Source organism: Suncus etruscus, chromosome 8 (assembly GCF_024139225.1).
Source record: "Suncus etruscus isolate mSunEtr1 chromosome 8, mSunEtr1.pri.cur, whole genome shotgun sequence".
Lineage (NCBI taxonomy): Eukaryota > Metazoa > Chordata > Mammalia > Eulipotyphla > Soricidae > Suncus > Suncus etruscus.
Window position 1 is genome coordinate 89,658,421 of NC_064855.1, and position 17,788 is coordinate 89,676,208.

Sequence of the window (17,788 nt, forward strand, 5' to 3'; positions counted from 1 at the left end):
GAATAAGCCCTAACTATAGTCAGGTGTGGCAATAAATAATTACATACATACATACATACATACATACATACATACATACATACATACATACATACATACATACATACATACATAAAATGTGAAGTGAAGGTGAGTATAGAGAATAAGAGTATTTTTTCAGATTGCTTTGTTCAGAGTACATGACCAAAAAGTATAGGTTAAAAGATCTGCCCAACGAATACAACTAAAAGATGTGATCGTAAGTTGAATTGAGATCTCTTACCTCTCCACTCTCTCCAGTCTAAGATCACTTTGTTCCATTTCTACCTATATTCAGGGAATCTTTTGTTTTTTTGTTTTGTTCTGTCCTGGGCCATAACCAGAGGCACTCAAGGTTTACTCCTTGCTCTGCATACAGAAATCACTCCCGGCAGTCTTGGGGACCATATGAGATGCTGAGGATCAAACCAGGGTTAGCCACATTCAAGGCAAATGCCTCCCACTGTGCTATTGCTCTGGCCCCAATCTGTGATTCTTTCTGAAGGCAGAGTGAAGAGGGGAGAAAGCCAATGGTCTCTCCTTCCAAAATCTTTTCCATGAAGTCACAATTGAGTGTCTTGCTCTCTGCCTTGATAGACTCTCAAAACTAAATCTTGGACCAGAGATTTGTTTCTCTGATGGAACACATGTCTCAGTTGCAAGAGACATCTATCTATCCCTTACAACCCAAATAAAATTCACCAAAAAAAATTTAGGTGTCTTCTCTCTATTTTCTTATGCACTTTAAGACAGTCTACTAAATACCTCCTCAATTTATATTACATAACTTATAATCTTTACTAAATTCCACTTAAATACCATTGTTCCTACTTTTATAGGGGTAAGGATGTGGCTCAGTGGTAGAGCACATGCCACGCCTGTGTGACTCTGGGTTTGATCCTCAGCACTGCCCCTTGTTGCTCTCCAAAAAGGGACATTATTTCATTCTTACTTTTTTTTTTTGTTTTGTTTTGTTTTTTTTTTTTTTTTTGGTTTTTGGGCCACACCCGGTAACGCTCAGGGGTTACTCCTGGCTATGTGCTCAGAAGTTGCTCCTGGCTTGGGGGACCATATGGGACACCGGGGGATCGAACCGCGGTCCGTCCAAGGCCAGCGCAGGCAAGGCAGGCACCTTACCTTTAGCGCCACCGCCCGGCCCCTCATTCTTACTTTTATAGATAAAATAGAGCTGGGAAGAGTTAAGTAACTCAATCTTGATCATGTATTTTGTGGCAAAACTTAATGCAAAAAATGCAAATAATTTTTTGATTACTGCTCCTGGAGGTGCTGGGGATTCATATGTAGTCCTGGAAAGTTGGACCAGAGTTATCCCACAGACATTTTCTCTGTATCTTCTCTCTGTCTCCTAATACTTTTTTAGTTTTTGGGGGTTTTTTTCCTTTTTTTTTAAAACCCTCCCTACTTTTTTCGTTTATAACTGAAACAAAAGCATCTGATCTTTTCTTTATGCCATTTAAACAGAAGAAATCTCATGGTGAATTATTGCTTGTATTAATTTCAGGAAAAATATTGACTCTTCTTTCTGTCAGAAAATGAAAGCTATGTCATATGATGAATTTTTTTGTTGTTCTTCTTCTTTTTTGTTTTGGGGTCACACCTGGTGACGCTCCTGGCTATGCTCTCAGAAATCACTCCTGGGTTGGGGGACCATATGGGATGCCGGGGGATTGAACCACTGCCTGTCCTATGTTAATGCAGGGAAGTCAAAACGCCCTACCACTTGTGCCACTACTTGGGCCCCATCTAATGAATTTCTTACTTATGTACATTGACAGAAAACTCAGAATTTTTTTTAGTAAGTTATCCAGGTTTTATATCTTTTATTATTTTTCCACTTTTGATGCCTCAGGATAACTTGTTCTTTTTTCTTCAAGTATGTTATAATCTTTTTAACCCTTGAATGTCTTCACTTATACTGAAACTTTTTAAATAGAAAATCATAGAGTAAGCAATATGTGAACTTTAAATAGTTTTATAAGAAAGCAGAAAGGGTGGCCGGCGAGTTGGCACTAGAGGTAAGGTGTCTGCCTTGCAAGCGCTAGCCAAGGAAGGACCAAGGTTTGATCCCCTGGCGTCGCATATGGTCCTCCCAAGCCAGGGACAATTTCTGAGCACTTAGCCAGGAGTAACCCCTGAGCATCAAACGGGTGTGCCCCCCCCCCCAAAAAAAAAAAAAAAGAAAGCGGAAAAGGAAAGACTCAAAGAAAAGATCTCATTCTTAGGTAATAGGAGCAGAACTTCAAATTAAAGATTTATTTTGAAATGTAAGAGAATAGATCAGAGCACCCTTTTTCTTGGGGAACATTCATTTCAAGAGACTTTTAAGGTTTTTATTGTGATTACAGAGCTCGTCATAGTTGGGTTTCAGATATACAATTTTGAGGGCCAATTCCACTACCAGTATTGACCTCCCTCCACCATGTTCCCAGAGTGCATCCAATCCACAACCATCCAGTACCCTCCAGCTAGCCAGCATAACACGCCCAATTTATGTTTTGATTGTTAAAGTTTGGGTCTCGATTTTATTTTTGTTGTCTCTGGCTTGTATATTTAGTTTTGTCTTTTCTTTTTTTTTTTTTTTTTTGGTTTTTGGGCCACACCCTGTGACGCTCAGGAGTTACTCCTGGCTATGCGCTCAGAAGTTGCTCCTGGCTTCTTGGGGGACCATATGGGACACCGGGGGATCGAACCGTGGTCCGTCCTGGGCTAGCGCAGGCAAGGCAGGCACCTTACCTCCAGCGCCACCGCCCGGCCCCAGTTTTGTCTTTTCTTAACATCACCAATGCACCTGAGGCCTCTTGTCCCTGTCCCTCATCCTTTTATATTTGTGTTTCTCCTCCTCTACTCAATTTCTTTCCTTCTCAGGAGATTTTGTTTTGTTTTGTTTTTGGGTCACACCTGGCTCTACACTCAGAAATCGCTTCTGGCAGGCTTGGGGGACCACATGGGATGCCGGGATTAGAACCACTGTCCTTCTGCATCAAGGCAAAAGCCCTACCTCCAAGCTATCTCTCTGGTCCCTCAGGAGATTTTTTAATCCGTGACTTTTTTCTTCATGTTTGCTCACTTATACTTGCCTTTATAAAACAAGATTTGTTAAATCACCTTTAGTAAGCCTTATTCTGCCTTTTCTTGTATGATTTTCTCTGTGTTCTTAGAATATAAATTTTCAAGACAAGTGTGTTTCTTTTTTCTTCCATTCTGGGATTGAACAGAAGATTAAGCCCCATGTATATATCTTTCATCAACCAAATATCTGATAGGACACGTCAGTTTATCTAATAGGGAAAAATATAATACTTTTTTTTTTTTGTTTTGGTTTTTGGGCCACACCAACGGTGCTCAGGGGTTACTCCTGGCTGTCTGCTCAGAAAATAGCTCCTAGCAGGCACGGGGGACCATATGGGACACCAGGATTCGAACCAACCACCTTAGGTCTTGGATCAGCTGCTTGCAAGGCAAGCACCGCTGTGCTATCTCTCCAGACCCAGAAAAATATAATTCTAAGAAGCTGATGTAAGGTCATTTTCTTATTCCTTCTGTATTTATATAAAGGTAGTCATAAGAACTCTAAAAGAGGGCCAGGAAGGTGGCGCTAGAGGTAAGGTGTCTGCCTTGCAAGCGCTAGCGTAGGACGGACCTCGATTCGATCCCCCAGCATTCCATATGATCCCCCCAAGCCAGGGACGATTTCTTTTTTTTCTTTTTTTTTTTAATATAATTTTTATTTTGATCATAGTGTCTTACATATTGTTGACAATAACATTTTAGGTACATATTTACATAAAATCAGGGGGGATTTCTGAGTGCATAGCCAGGAGTAACCCCTGAGCATCAAATGGGTGTGGCTCAAAAACCAAAAAAGAACTCTAAAAGTTTGTTTTGTTTTGTTTTAAAGAGGTCATTGGTTAGTTTTAGGCCACATGTGGCCATGTCACAGTTCACTCCTGGCTTCATGCTCAGGTGTCACTCCTGGTGGACATGGGGAACCATATGGGATTCCAGAGATCAAACCCAGGTCAGCCACATATAAGGCAAGAACTCTACCTGCTGTACTAGAGATCCAGCCCCCATCTGCAGATGATAATGAAGTACTAGTCTTAGTCTTGAATTAGACTGGTGCAGAATAACAGTAGTCAACAAAAATGAACTAATTTGAAATCTATTTTAAAAGTAGAATCAGGGGCCTCAGAGATAGTACATTATAGGGGTTAAGGCACTTGCCTAGCACATGGCAAATTCCTGGTTTGATCCCTGGCACTTTGTATGGTCTCTCAAGTACTGCCAGGAATAATCCCTAAACAGAACCAGAGGCAGGTTTGAGTAGGAGGGCAGGGGAAGAGGGAGAGAGAGACAAGCAAGTGGTAGAGAGTGCAGGTGGGGAAAAGGAGGGGAACAGAATATTTGTGGTAGAAATGTGCACTGGTTAAGGTATGGGTGATGGGTGTTGTATGGACATTGTATAACTGAAACTCAGTTATAACAACTTTGTAACTATGTCTTATGGTGATTCAATTAAAGCATTTATTTCATGGGTCAGAGGATAGCATGCAGCCGACCTGGGACTGGCTCAGGTTTGTTCCCAGCATCCCATATGGTCTCCTGAGCTGTCAGGAGCGATTTTTTGTTTGTTTGTTTTTTTGTTTTTGGGTCACACTTGGCAGTGCTCAGGGGTTACTCCTGGCTCTATACGCAGAAATTGCTCCTGGCAGGCATGCTGGAATTCGAACCACCGACCTTCTGCATGCAAAGCAAATGCCTATTTCTTTGCTATCTCTCCGGGCCCAACCAGGAGCCATTTTTGAGTGCAGAGCCAGAAATAACCCAACTGCCATCAGGTGTGACCCAACACCCCCCCCCCAAATAAAAACCACATTTATTTCAAAAATAGAGGCTGGAGTGATAGTACAGCAGATAGGGCATTTGCCTTGTACACAGCCGATCTGAGATCATCATGATATGGTCTACCATGCCCACCAGGAGTGATTCCTGAGTGCAGAGCCAGGAGTAACCCCTAAGCACCACCTATGTGTGTGTATACATACATACATACACATACACATATAAGTTTTGATGCTGGAGGGATAGTAAAAAGGTAAAGATGCTAATCTAGCATGCTAGATCTAGTTACAACTACACAGATTCTAATTCCCCCAACTACCACCAGGATTGGCCTCTGAGTATCCCAGGTGTGGCCCAAAGAAACAAACAAAATAGGGGCTGGAGCGATAGCACAGCAGTAGGGCATTTACCTTCATTTGACCAACTCAGGACGGACCTGGGTTCCATCTCCGGCATCCCATATGGTCCTCCAAGCCTGCCAAGAACAATTTCTGAGCACAGAGCCAGGTAACCCCTGGACACTGCTGGGTGTGCCCCCCAAAGAAACCATGCATGCTGCTGACCTAGGATAATCCCTGGTACCCTGGACTATAGTCTCCCATAATGAGTATTAGGGACATTGGGGACATATCAACTATTAGTATTAGGGACATATCAAGCCTGATGGGACAGATATCTGAGCAAAAGGCCAGATATAAGCTCTGAGCACAGCTGGGTATGCCCAAAAACCAAAAATAAAAAATAAAAATTTGAGAGAGCTGCTTAATGATCAGTGTTTATATTACAAAAGCATAAACTAATTATTAATTTGAGGGGCCAGAGCAGTATGGCATTTACCTTGCATGCAGCCAACCTGGGACCAATCTGAGTTCAATCGTCAGTATTCCATATGGTCCCCCACGCCTGTCAGGAGCAATTTCTGAGTGCAGAGCCAGGAATAACCCCTGAGCACCGCTGAGTGTGGCCCTAACCCTCCCCAAATAATTATTATAATTATCAAATTGAAATGTCATATTTATAGTAGTTTTCTCTAGCTGCACTGTACTTAAACTGAAGATAATCAGGAACACTGGTTCAGAATTGCTTTCTATTTTCTACCATGTATATGGGAGGTTTTGGTTTGTATTGTTTTAGTTTTTGTTTGGTTTTTGGGCCACACCCAGTGATGCTTAGGGGTTACTCCTGGCCATGCGCTCAGAAATCTACTGGCTTGGGGGACCCTATGGGATGCCAGTGGATCAAACCGCCGCGGCCCATCCTAGATCAGTGCATGCAAGGCAAATGCCCTACCATTTGTGCCACCGCTCTGTCCCCCATGTACGTGTTTATATATACTAGATCTCATTATATTCTTTTTTTTTTTTTTGGTTTTTGGTTTTTGGGTCACACCCGGCAGTACTCAGGGGTTACTCCTGGCTGTCTGCTCAGAAATAGCTCCTGGCAGGCACGGGGGACCATATGGGACACTGGGATTCGAACCAACCACCTTTGGTCCTGGATTGGCTGCTTGCAAAGCAAACGCCGCTGTGCTATCTCTCCGGGCCCAGATCTCATTATATCTAAGGCTGGAATTATCTTTAGATTTTTTACATCATCTACATCTTCAAATCATAAGAAGACCATAGAAGATAGCTCAACAAACAGTGCATGCACTTGTATTTCTGGTGTATAAAGAACAGTGCTCTATACTTTTCAGGATCAAATGAGGATTAAAATAACCTAATAACATTTCTAGTATGAAATAGTAACTCAATGAATGTAGCTAGTTCCTTTCCTACTTTGCCTTCTTTTTCAAGAGTCAGTTCAAATGCTGCTTGTTTCTGTAAGCCTTTCCTAATTAAACAAAGAAAACTTTAACTTTTACTACTTTCCCTAAATTCTGATGTCATGCGTGGTATGGAGCAGTGGTTTGAGGGCCACACCTAGTGATGCTCAGGGCTTCCTTCTGGTTTTGTGCTGCTGAGTCATTCCTGGCACATCTTGGGGGTACCATTTGTGGTGCTGAAGATCAAAACTGAGTTGGCCACATGCAAGGCAAATACTCTGCAACTGTAATATCTCTCCAGCACCCTAACTTTTTGTTTCTTTTAGTTGTTTGATTAGGGCCATACCCATTGTGTCTTAGGAACTTCCAGGATCAGTGCTCAGTGGAGAGACCATATTGGACCAGCTATTAAACTCAACACCATCCCCCCATGGGTTCAGAGTATGGGTTCAGTACATGAGCTATCTCTCCAATCTCATTGCCAATTTTAAAATATTTCTATTAATGGTCATATTACTCAATGTAACCATAAATCTGTCTTGCCCAAGACAGTATGATACTTGTGTGTGCCTATAACACAATTGTTAGTATAGAAGTAATTACTTAAATGTTTATTTAACTTGGGGACTGGAGTGATAGCACAGCAATAGGAAATTTGCCCTGCACACAGATGACCCAGGACAGACCCAGGTTTGATCACTGACATCCCATATGGCCCCCCCCCCCCCCCGAACCTGCCAGGAGTGATTTCTGAGGGTAGTGCCAGGAGTAAGCCCTGAGTGCTGCTGGGTGTGGCCAAAAAAAAAAACAAACAAACATGTTTGTTTAACTAATTGTGATTTTTTTTCTAGTCTTGAATAACAATTACATTAAGTACTCTCCAAGCAAATAATTCAAGCTAGGCCAGAGAGATGGCTCCATGGGCTGGAGCTGCCTGCTGGAGGACAGGTGTGACTTCCAGAACCCCATGATTCCACAGGCAACTCCAAGCACCAATCCAAGAGTAACCCAGAATGCAGCCAGGTGTGTTCCAAAATAAATAAATAAATAAATAGGATTGGAAAGATGATTCAATAGGCTGTTTGCATGCCTAGCATGCAGGAGGCCTTGATTCCTCTTCTGGCACTGCATTGCCCCTGAATATCTCAAAGTATGCCCCAAACCTGAAAATCAAAACTAAAAGCTTTTTAAAATTTAAAATAAAAAAAAAATTAAAATAAATAGAACAGTCAAACAAAGACTTAGAAACTAGCTTGAAAAATATCTTGTTCCCTGGTGTCAAATAATGCTATGCACAGGTAACTAATCTCTTGTTTGTTTGTTTGTTTGTTTGTTTGTTTGTTTGTTTTGGGGATACACCTGCCATTGCTAGAGGGCTTCTTCTGGCTCGTGGCCAAGGGGTCATTCCTGGCGATGTTCAGGGGACCCTGTCATGGTGGGGATTGAACCTGAGCCTCCAATTCTTTGAGCTGTCTCATTTGTACAATATACACTTTGGGGTGAAGGTGGAGGATTTGGGCTAAACCCAGCTGTCCTCAGGATTTACTTTTGGCTCTGCTCAGGTATCTATCACTCCTGATGAAGCTTGGGGGACCATATGCAGTGCCAGGATCAAACCCAGGGTGGCTGACTGCAAAGCAAGTAGTACCCATTGTACTATCTCTCCAATCCCCAATTAACTTTTGTTTTTGTTTTTGTTTTTTGTTTTGGGGCCACACCCGTTTGATGCTCAGGGGTTACTCCTGGCTATGCGCTCAGAAATCGCTCCTGGCTTGGGGGGCCATATGGGACGCCGGGGAGATCGAACCGCGGTCCATCCTATGCTAGAGCTTGCAAGGCAGACAACTTACCTCTAGCACCACCTCTCCAGCCCCCAATTAACTATTTTTAATAGGGCCCACATGGAGCACTTCTCAGGAGACCCAGAAGTCAGCTTGGACCAAAGAAAGAATTCAACAGGCTAACTTGATTATTTGCATGTGGAAAGCTCAGTCCTGGGTACTACAACATGATCCTCTGAATACCATTGGGAATGACCCCAAGCATAGAGCTAGAAGTAGATCTTGAATAACCCCAGGTGTGGCTCCAAAACTGTGGGGCGTGGTGGGGGGGGGGGGGGTTGTGTCCTCAACATGATAGCTATAGCCACAGTAGCTTTTAAGACTGTCAGGCCTCTATAAAATGATAAATAATTGTAACACATGAGGCATTTTTGCTAAAACCTGAAACATGTTCCACCCTTTTACTTGGTTCTTTTGCCAATAATGTCACTCAGGACCAGTTAGTATTTAACCAGAGTTAGCCAACCATTCCTTACTAAGAAACTGCAAGGGGCGAGGGCCCCACACTTGCCTGAACATTGGAATAACTCCCATTATCTCAGTAACTTGCCTCTTACTGCACTGTATGTCACTGAACAAAAGAAAACAAGCCCTGCAGTAAGTCAGGTTTCTTAAAAGTGAAGTCACAGTCTAATTATCATTCTTTCATGGTAAGTTTATGTTCCAGGATCCGAACTTGTATGTTCTTTGTGACTTCTCGGAAAGTTTCAGGGATATTTCAGCATCACAAGTGCCCCTTAGGCAATCCACTTCATAAAAGGTTCAAACAAATTACATATTTCTATATGTGTGTCACTCTGTTTGGTTCGTACTTAACTGTTTGGAAATTTTCTTAAGAATACCTTTTTACATATTTTTATCATACACCTATGTAGTTAAGTTTTATAGTCAGGATGACTTTAAAAAAGGCACTATGTAAGTTAATCTTTCTTTAAATGAAGATGTAATTATTCCTGAGATTCACACATTTCTTTTTTTTTTTTTTTTTTTTGGTTTTTGGGCCACACCCAGTAACGCTCAGGGGTTACTCCTGGCTATGTGCTCAGGAGTTGCTCCTGGCTTGGGGGACCATATGGGACACGGGGGGGATCGAACCTCGGTCCGTCCAAGGCTAGCGCAGGCAAGGCAGGCACTTTACCTCTAGCACCACCGCCCGGCCCGAGATTCACACATTTCTAATCATAGTGGTGCTCTTCCAGGTAAAATTTGTTTTTGATTTGTCATAGAAACCTAAACCATACATGTCATACTTTTTCTATTGCAGATTAGAATATTTTTAGGGCCTAAGAGATAATATAGCAGCCCAGCTGTCTTGGGCAACTAGTCACTAGCTTCTAGTATCAGATATGGGGTCTTGAGCACCACCAGGAGTGATCCCTGAGCACAGAGTCAGGAGTAAATTCTATACATCTCCAAGTGTGGTGCTTCCTGCCCACCCAAAAAAAGTTTTTTGGTGTTTTTATGTTGTTGTTTGTTTTGGGGTCATACCCAGTGATGCTCAGGGGTTACTCCTGGCTCTGCACTCAGAAATCGCTCCTGGCAGGCTCAGGGGACCATATGGGATGCAGGGAATCGAACCAGTGTCTGTTCTGGGTTGGCCACAGGCAAGGCAAATGCCCTACCACTGAGCTATTTCTCCAGCCCCCCAAAAAATATTTTAGAATATTTTTTCACCTAAAATTAATAAACTTTGGGGCCGGGCGGTGGCGCTGGAGGTAAGGTGCCTGCCTTACCTGCGCTAGCCTAGGAGACGGACCGCGGTTCGATTCCCCGGCATCCCATATGGTCCCCCAAGCCAGGAGCGACTTCTGAGCGCATAGCCAGGAGTAACCCATGAGCGTCACCGGGTGTGGCCCAAAAACCAAAAAAAAAAAAAAAATTAATAAACTTTGAGTATAAGGATATTTGGAGGGTAAAATATGAAAGGGAAAAAAAACCTGTGAGACAAAGTGTTAGTACTGGGAGTAAGGCACATGGCAAACCCTGGTTTGATCTACAACATTTCATATGGTTCCCTGAACACTGCCAAGAAGGATCCTTGGGCATAGAGCAAAGAGTAAACTGAAAAAAAAAAACCAAAGTCAGGTGTGACCCCAATATATAAACAAACCAAAAAACCCTATTGTAGAGGCTGAGGATATGACTCATCTAGAGATATTGCACGTCCAGGACTGAGTTGGGCTTTTGTTGGTTAGTTTTGGGGGCACATGGTGATGCTCAGGGGTCTGGCTCAGGGCTCTGTAATCCCTTGCTCAGTACAGGGGCTACTCTTAACAGTTCTTGAAGAATCATAAAGGATACTAAGGATGGAACCCAGGTTGGCCCCTTGCAAGGCAAATGCTTCGCCTGTGTGAACTATAACTTTAAGGACCCTGAGTTTGATCTTCAGCAATGCATGGCCCCAGAGCACAGTCAGTCCCAAGGACTGAACCATTAGACCAGGGGTCTCAAACTCGCGGTCCGTGGGCCCTTTGCAGCCCTCCGTACAACATTTTGTGGCCCGCGGCCAGCCTTCAAATATCGCAGTATTTGCGATTATTCGCTTACCGAATAATCGCAATAAGAATCGCATTAGTAAGAAAAAAATCGCATTAAACATTCGCATACCCCGAGCAGTTCCGTTGTTCGGGGTCTGCAAATGTTTAATGCGATTTTTTGCGATTTTTTTTTCTTACAAATGCGATTTTTTATTGCGAATATTCGGTAAGCAAAATCCCTTATGCGGCCCTGCCTCACCCCGCCTCCAGGTAAATTGAGTTTGAGACCCCTGCATTAGACCATCATTAGCAGGCTGAGCATAACTGAAAGTAGCCTCTGTTGCCTCCATCTTGACGTCACCGGTATGGCTTCTGTTAACCAAAAAAAAACTCATTTTGAGTATTGTATTTTCACCTACTTTTTTCCCCTTTGTTTTGTTTGGGTTTTGTTGACCGTAGGGGATGAGTAACAGCCACAGTGCTCACCATTGTGTTCTGTACTCAGCTCTGTGCTCTAGGGTCACTACTGGTGGTGTTCAGGGAGTCATGTGATACCAGGGATCAAAACCCAGGCCTCCTGCAGGCAAAGCATGCGCTCAGTACAGTGAGCTATGTCTCAAGTTCTACGCGTACTTTCACAATGACACAATAGGACCATAGAGATGGTGCATCGGGTAAATGCTAGCCTTGCAGGGACTGACCCCAGTGCTGTCTTCCGTCTCTTGATTCCTCTGTGGTCAACATCATGAACTAGTCTGCCTATGTTTTTCCTCAATGTATTTTTATGGATATGGATCTGATATTGAAGTCTTAGTTTGTTGGGTGTTTTTTTTTTTTTAATATTTTATATTGTACTGCTTCTCCACCTTTTGGCTAAGATCATTTGTAAAAATATTTATGTTTTGGCTTTAGTGCCACACCTAACAATACTGAAGACTCCTTCCAGCAATATACTTGGGCATTACTCCCAACACACTACTCAGGGTCACTCCTGGAACTGCTCAGGGAACCATGTGGTGCTGGCATCAGATTGAGTTCACACACACAAAAAGGAGGAGGGGCAGAGTGATAGCACAGCAGTAGGGCATTTGCCTTGCATATGTCCAACCCCAGCTAGACCCCAGATTCAATTCTCAGCATCCCATATTGTCCCCCAAGCAGCTGAGAGCAATTTTGGAGCACAGAGCCAGGAGTAACAGCTGAGGGCCACTGGCTGTGACCCAACCCCCGCCCCCCAAAATTGAGATTAGCCAAATGCAAAGCCTATGCCTTAACCCCTGTACTTATCTCTCCAGCTATTTCATCAACCTTTGTGTGTCCTAGGAGATAAGATTCTAACTTCATTTTTGTTTTCATAAGGCCAACTAGTTTTCCCTGCATCATTTGTAGAGGAGCCTTTCCTTGGACTCCTTCATGCACATAGCATTTTCGTTTTAGACAAAGCTCAGACATTACTGGAATCTCACTTCTGTTCCAATGATCTGAGAGAAAAATCAGAATTTTTTTTTTTATTGTTGTTGCATTTAAGAACTGTCACAGAGGCTCCTCTGGAATCACTTCTGGCAGTACTTAGAGGACCATGCAGTTCCAAGGATCAAATCTGGGCTTCTACATGCAAACATGTAGTAGCCCGTTGGGTCCTCTCCTTGACCCCAAAAAAGAACTAGCTATTTTAGGGCCAGTGCAATAGTACAGCAGGTTGGAGCACTTGCCTTGCACTCAGTCAACCCAAGCTCGATCCCTGTCATCATGTATGATCTTCCAAGACCCAGGAGTAATGTTCTGAATGCAGAGCTGGAAGTAAGCTTCAAGCACCACTGGTGTGATTTAAAAAAAAAAAAAACTATTTTAAATTTTTCCTGCAGAACTAGAATGATTGCTTAAGTCTGAGTGCATGCTTTGTATGCAGGAGGCCCTGACTCAATTCCTTGTACAACATGAATCCCTGAGTACCACAGAGAGTGACTCCCCTCCCTCAAGCACAGATTCAGGAGTAGCCCTCAAATACTGCCACATGTGACCCTAATCCCCCCCCCAAGTTATTTCCATTTTTTGCTTATGTTTTCTAGAATTTAAGAGGACACTAAGCTTTTAACAGAAACAGATACTAATACTAGGAATGTTTAATACTTATATATAACTTTGTAAAAGCCAGGGGAGGAAATATTTAGGGGGACTATGCCCAGTGATATTCATAGGTTAATTTTTGGCTTGAACTAGGACCTTCTGAATGCAAGGTATGTACTCCAGTCCATTAACAATCTCTCCAGACTCAAGCTAGAGTCCTTTTTGGGTCCTGCCAGCCGTTCTCAGTCACCACTTCCAACTCTGTACTTAGGAAACCATGTGGTGCTGAGGATGCAGTCTGGGCCTCTTGAATGTAAAGCACCTGTTCTGCCTATTGGGCTATCTCCCCAGCTCCTCGTGTTTTTTCTAGATGTAGTTTACTTAAGCCATATAAGAACCTGATGGTAGTCTGATGCAGCTGTTAAACCTCAGCTGTACATTCTGTGAAACATTAACTATCCTCAATTCTGAGTTGCCTAAAAGACACTTGAATTTCTTTTGGACTGACTGTACTTCTCTGTAGACTTCTGTTTTATATTTTTATAGTACTTAGTAAAACTAGGTCAAAAAAATTTAGTATGCTAGCTTCTTTATAATTACAAATATCTATACTTGCCTGGCAGGGGAGATACCATGATCACAAAGGTGGTTTCCCCAGGGCGAGGCTCACCCATTGCACTCCAGGTGTGCTGACCCCTGTGATTTCCCCAAATGTGGGAAACTAGACCGCATAATTTGTGGTAGTGGGGGAATGCATTCGTGCTCTCCCCTGGAAAAAAAATTACAAATATCTTTGTTATTTCTCAAAGTAAAATTGTGTTTTGTGTACATCAATAAAGCTACTCATTATATTTGGCAGGGAATAGAATTTGGACCATACCTGGCCTGCTGGGGACTGCTCCTTGCTGTCTGCAAGAGGATCACTCCTAGCAGTGTTTGGGGAACTGTATAAATAATGGGCATCGAACTGAGGTTGGTTAGGGATCGAATCAGTTGGCTGCATGCAAGGTAATTGCCCTAACCCCTGTATTATCTCTCTATCCCAACATCATAAAAATATTTAATCTGGGACCAAGGAGATATTTAATATTTAATCTAGGTCAAAGGGCAAGAGCATATAATTTGTGGGTAAGCAAGATTTAATACTGAGCAAGGTGACAGCAATAATACAGCAGGTAGGACATTTGCCTTGTATGTGGCTAACCTGGATTCATTTTCCAGCATCCCACATGGTCTCCCCCCCAAAATTGCCAGGAGTAATTCCTAAATGTAGAGCCAGGAGTAATCCTGAGCTCTGTTGAATGTGACCCTAAAATAAACAAATTATTTTATACCCAGCAAAGACATGGCACTCTGAGCAGTGCTGAGCAGTTCCTCAACATGGAGCCAGAAGAGCCCACGGACACCACCAAATGTGGCGCAGAAGCAAAAGCCAAATGGGTTATCTGAATCTATACTCTTATCTCTTTTCCATCTGTTTTCACACCTGTTATGTGTCACTTAGAACTGTCATTGTCTAATTTTATAGATGCTATTTTGAATAGATGGTCCCAAGAAGAGTTGTATTATTTTGCAGGGTTTTTTTTTTTGGGGGGGGGGGCAGTTTGTGCCACACCTGATATAGTGCTCAGGAACTACTCTCAGCCCTGACTAGGAGGCTTTGCAGTGCCAAGGACAAATCCTGGGCCTCCTGCATGTAAAGCTTGTGTTCACCATGCAGAACTATCTCTCCCACCCTATTAATTTTGTGAGGTTTCTTTGAGGGGGTGGGGATTTAGGGAGCCCCACTCAGTAGTGAGACTCGGGGACTACTCCCAGCTTTGAGCACCACTCCTGGCCATGCTCAGAGGAGTATATCAACTGGGGTTGGTAACATACCAGTAAGGCACCTTAACCCCTGTCCTAACTCTCCAACTATTATTTACTCACTTTGGTTTTATTTTGTTTTGTTTGTTTGGGAGCCTTACCCTGTGAGTATTCAGGGATTACTCCTGACTATGCATGCAGGAATTAGTGCTGGTGGACTCAGAGGACCGTATGTGATGCCAAGAATTGAACACCAGTTAACCATATGCAAAACAGATGCCCAACCCTCAGAACTGCTCTGGCCCTATTTACTTATATATAGGGGCTTTTCAGGAACCAGATCTACTGTGATGGGGTAAGAAGGGGTAGTTGAATCCTGGGATAGGGAGCAAGGACTGGGAGGCTCCCAGGCTCTCGACAGGGCAGCACCCACCATTTGTCCCGAGAGCGGTGCATTTGACCCTACAACCATCTGGGATGAGCCAGTTCTCAGTTTTCAGACTCATCTGCAATAAACTTGGTAAAGCCCACTTCTTGGAGATGTAAGTCTTCTGGCACCCAGGGAACTTGAATCTCAATCCAGCACAGAATCTCAACCCATGTTTCTTGTTCTTGAGTTGGCCGCAGATAAACGTGATTACTTGCCACTGTGGACCCCAGACCACAGTGCCCTGGGGTTCTTCAAGGACCTTCCTCCTATACCCTAGAGGAGATAGGAACATATACCCATAGCCGAGGACTGTCTCCAGGATCCCTAACTATAGCCTATACAAAACACAGGCTGTTCCACTACCAAGGAGGCTGCTTGCTATCTGTAGCACTGCACACTAGACCCCACGGGACAGAGAGTAGCTGCACCTCTGCAGTTTTTTAAAGAATGAAATGTGTAGAGATCAGAAATGTAGCATTCCATAGAGTACTTGCATATGTAAGACCTTGGGTCCAATTCCCACCACTACAAAGAAAGAAAAAGAAAGGAAGGAAATAGATATGTGTGTATTTTTACAGCATGTCAAACCTTTAGCATGTTTTTCAAATAGTGAGTGTGTTTCTCTGACCTTTTTATTTATCAGTAAAGAACAAGTTAAGTGACCCTTATTATCATTTCTAACCTGTGTTTTTATGACTCACAGCATTATAGCACTTTGTAATTCTAAGATGTAAAAAAAATGCACAAAACAAAGTATAAAACAATAAAATAAGTCACTGGTAATATGTGATGGCCAAGAGAGAAGATTAACTGTTATGAGATTATTAGTCAAAATTCTGTTAGGTATCATAGTGGTAATATTTGATAGGAATAAATCTCTTGCATATAGCAAGGAGCTAACACTTTGGGAGGTCTGGAAAAATAATTTGGAGAAAGTGGTGGAGGTACTGGAGTCATCACATGCTAACAGCCAGTGTTCTAATGGGGGAAAGGACTTAGAATCTGAAGTTTCCATTAAGAAATATAGCAAGGGGTGGAGGGGGCCAGAGGTGGAGCCATAGAACATTGGTAGGGCACTTGCTTTGCATGAGGCTGATCTGAAGGTGGTTCTCAAATCCGGCATCTCATATGGTCCCCCAGGCCAGGAGCGATTGCAGAGCACATAGCAGGAGTAACCCCTGAGTGTCACCAGCTGACTTGGAAACATAATTCCCAGAGGGAAAGTCAGACACCAAAAGGCCATGAATGCCAGAAGCGAAAAGACAAGGCAGTCAGAAGACCGAGGGAAAGTGCTTACAAATTGATCTGGACTGAACTGGGCGTCCACACTTCTGCCTTAAGCCAACAATAGCCCTTCATGTAAACCCATAGGCCTGCTTCAGTGGAACTTCCTCTGTGAATCACCACTTAAGATGACCTTAAGATTATATCCTGCTTTTAGAAAGAATGTTTCAGGTGATTAGCCATGTCCCCTAGGCTATATGATAAAATGGTTGTCTGTCATTCATGAAAAACCTCTTGAGCCTTCACTAAGCTTTCCATTATAGACCAAGTTTGGCTCCAAAATTGCTTCTAGGGGGCTGGAGAGAAAGTACAGCAGTAGGTCACTTTCCTTGCCTCAATCCCTATCACCCCACACCATCCCCTGAACCCTACAGATGGATGATTCCTGAGCACAGAGCCAAGAGTAAGCCCTGAGCACCCCCAGTGCAGCTCAAAAAATGAAAAGAATCAAAGCAAAATAGAAGTCTCATTTTAAATGTATTAGAATGAAGAATAAATAGGCCTTATTCTTCTCTGGCCAGGATTTCTTTGATCTCTTCTAGGCCCAAACCTCCTAATACCAGGAAATAATCTGGAAGGAAAGATCAAGATGATGAGAGTTTTGCTTATTAAGAGATAAAAGAACTGGGGAAGGAGATATAGGAAATTGAAAGTAAACATGTAAAAGAGCAATCATATTTCTGCGCATGTCTTCAAATACTGTAATAAAAATAAGAATTACTTAAATTATTATTGGATTAGTACCTTGTTTTTGGTGGGTTTGATGGGTAAGATGTTTTTGAATTATTATTGGTTCCTATTTGCTTTTAAATATTTGGGGGAGGATGCAAAGAAATTGAGGGCTACATCAATCTTAGCTCAGGGATTATTTCTGACATAGTGCTCAGGGGACCATACACATTGCTGCGAATCAAATCAGATCAGACACATGCAAAACAACTTGGAGTTTCAGCCATACCTATAGCCCCTGCTCTCTTGCTCCAGTGACCGGTTCATATCTTGAAGACTCCATCCTAACCTGAAATTGTATACGTATAATTCTTTGTATTTGTGCCTTAAGTACCTGCATCCTCTTTCTTGTTGCTTATGGGTTTGGTTTGGCTCTTTGTTTGTTTTTGTTTTTCTGTTTGGTTTTGGTTTGGGGGCCACACCCAGTAGTGCTCAGGATTTATTTCTAGTTCTTCAATCAGGGATCACTCAAGCAGGGCTCACAAGATGCTGGGAATTGAATTTGAGT

At 42.8% G+C, this 17,788-nt stretch overlaps 1 protein-coding gene, 1 non-coding gene and 1 pseudogene across 2 annotated transcripts in view; 2 read left to right on the plus strand and 1 right to left on the minus strand.

Annotated features, from left to right (window-relative positions):
* PIBF1 (progesterone immunomodulatory binding factor 1) overlaps positions 1-17,788 on the plus strand; it is a 216,398-nt gene that overhangs the window by 177,447 nt on the left and 21,163 nt on the right. The window lies entirely within an intron of this gene.
* On the plus strand, positions 13,640-13,803 carry LOC126016509 (U1 spliceosomal RNA). The gene has a single exon (XR_007498304.1). It is a non-coding gene; the product is annotated as a U1 spliceosomal RNA (small nuclear RNA).
* LOC126017220 (uncharacterized) lies at positions 15,575-15,703 on the minus strand (annotated as a pseudogene).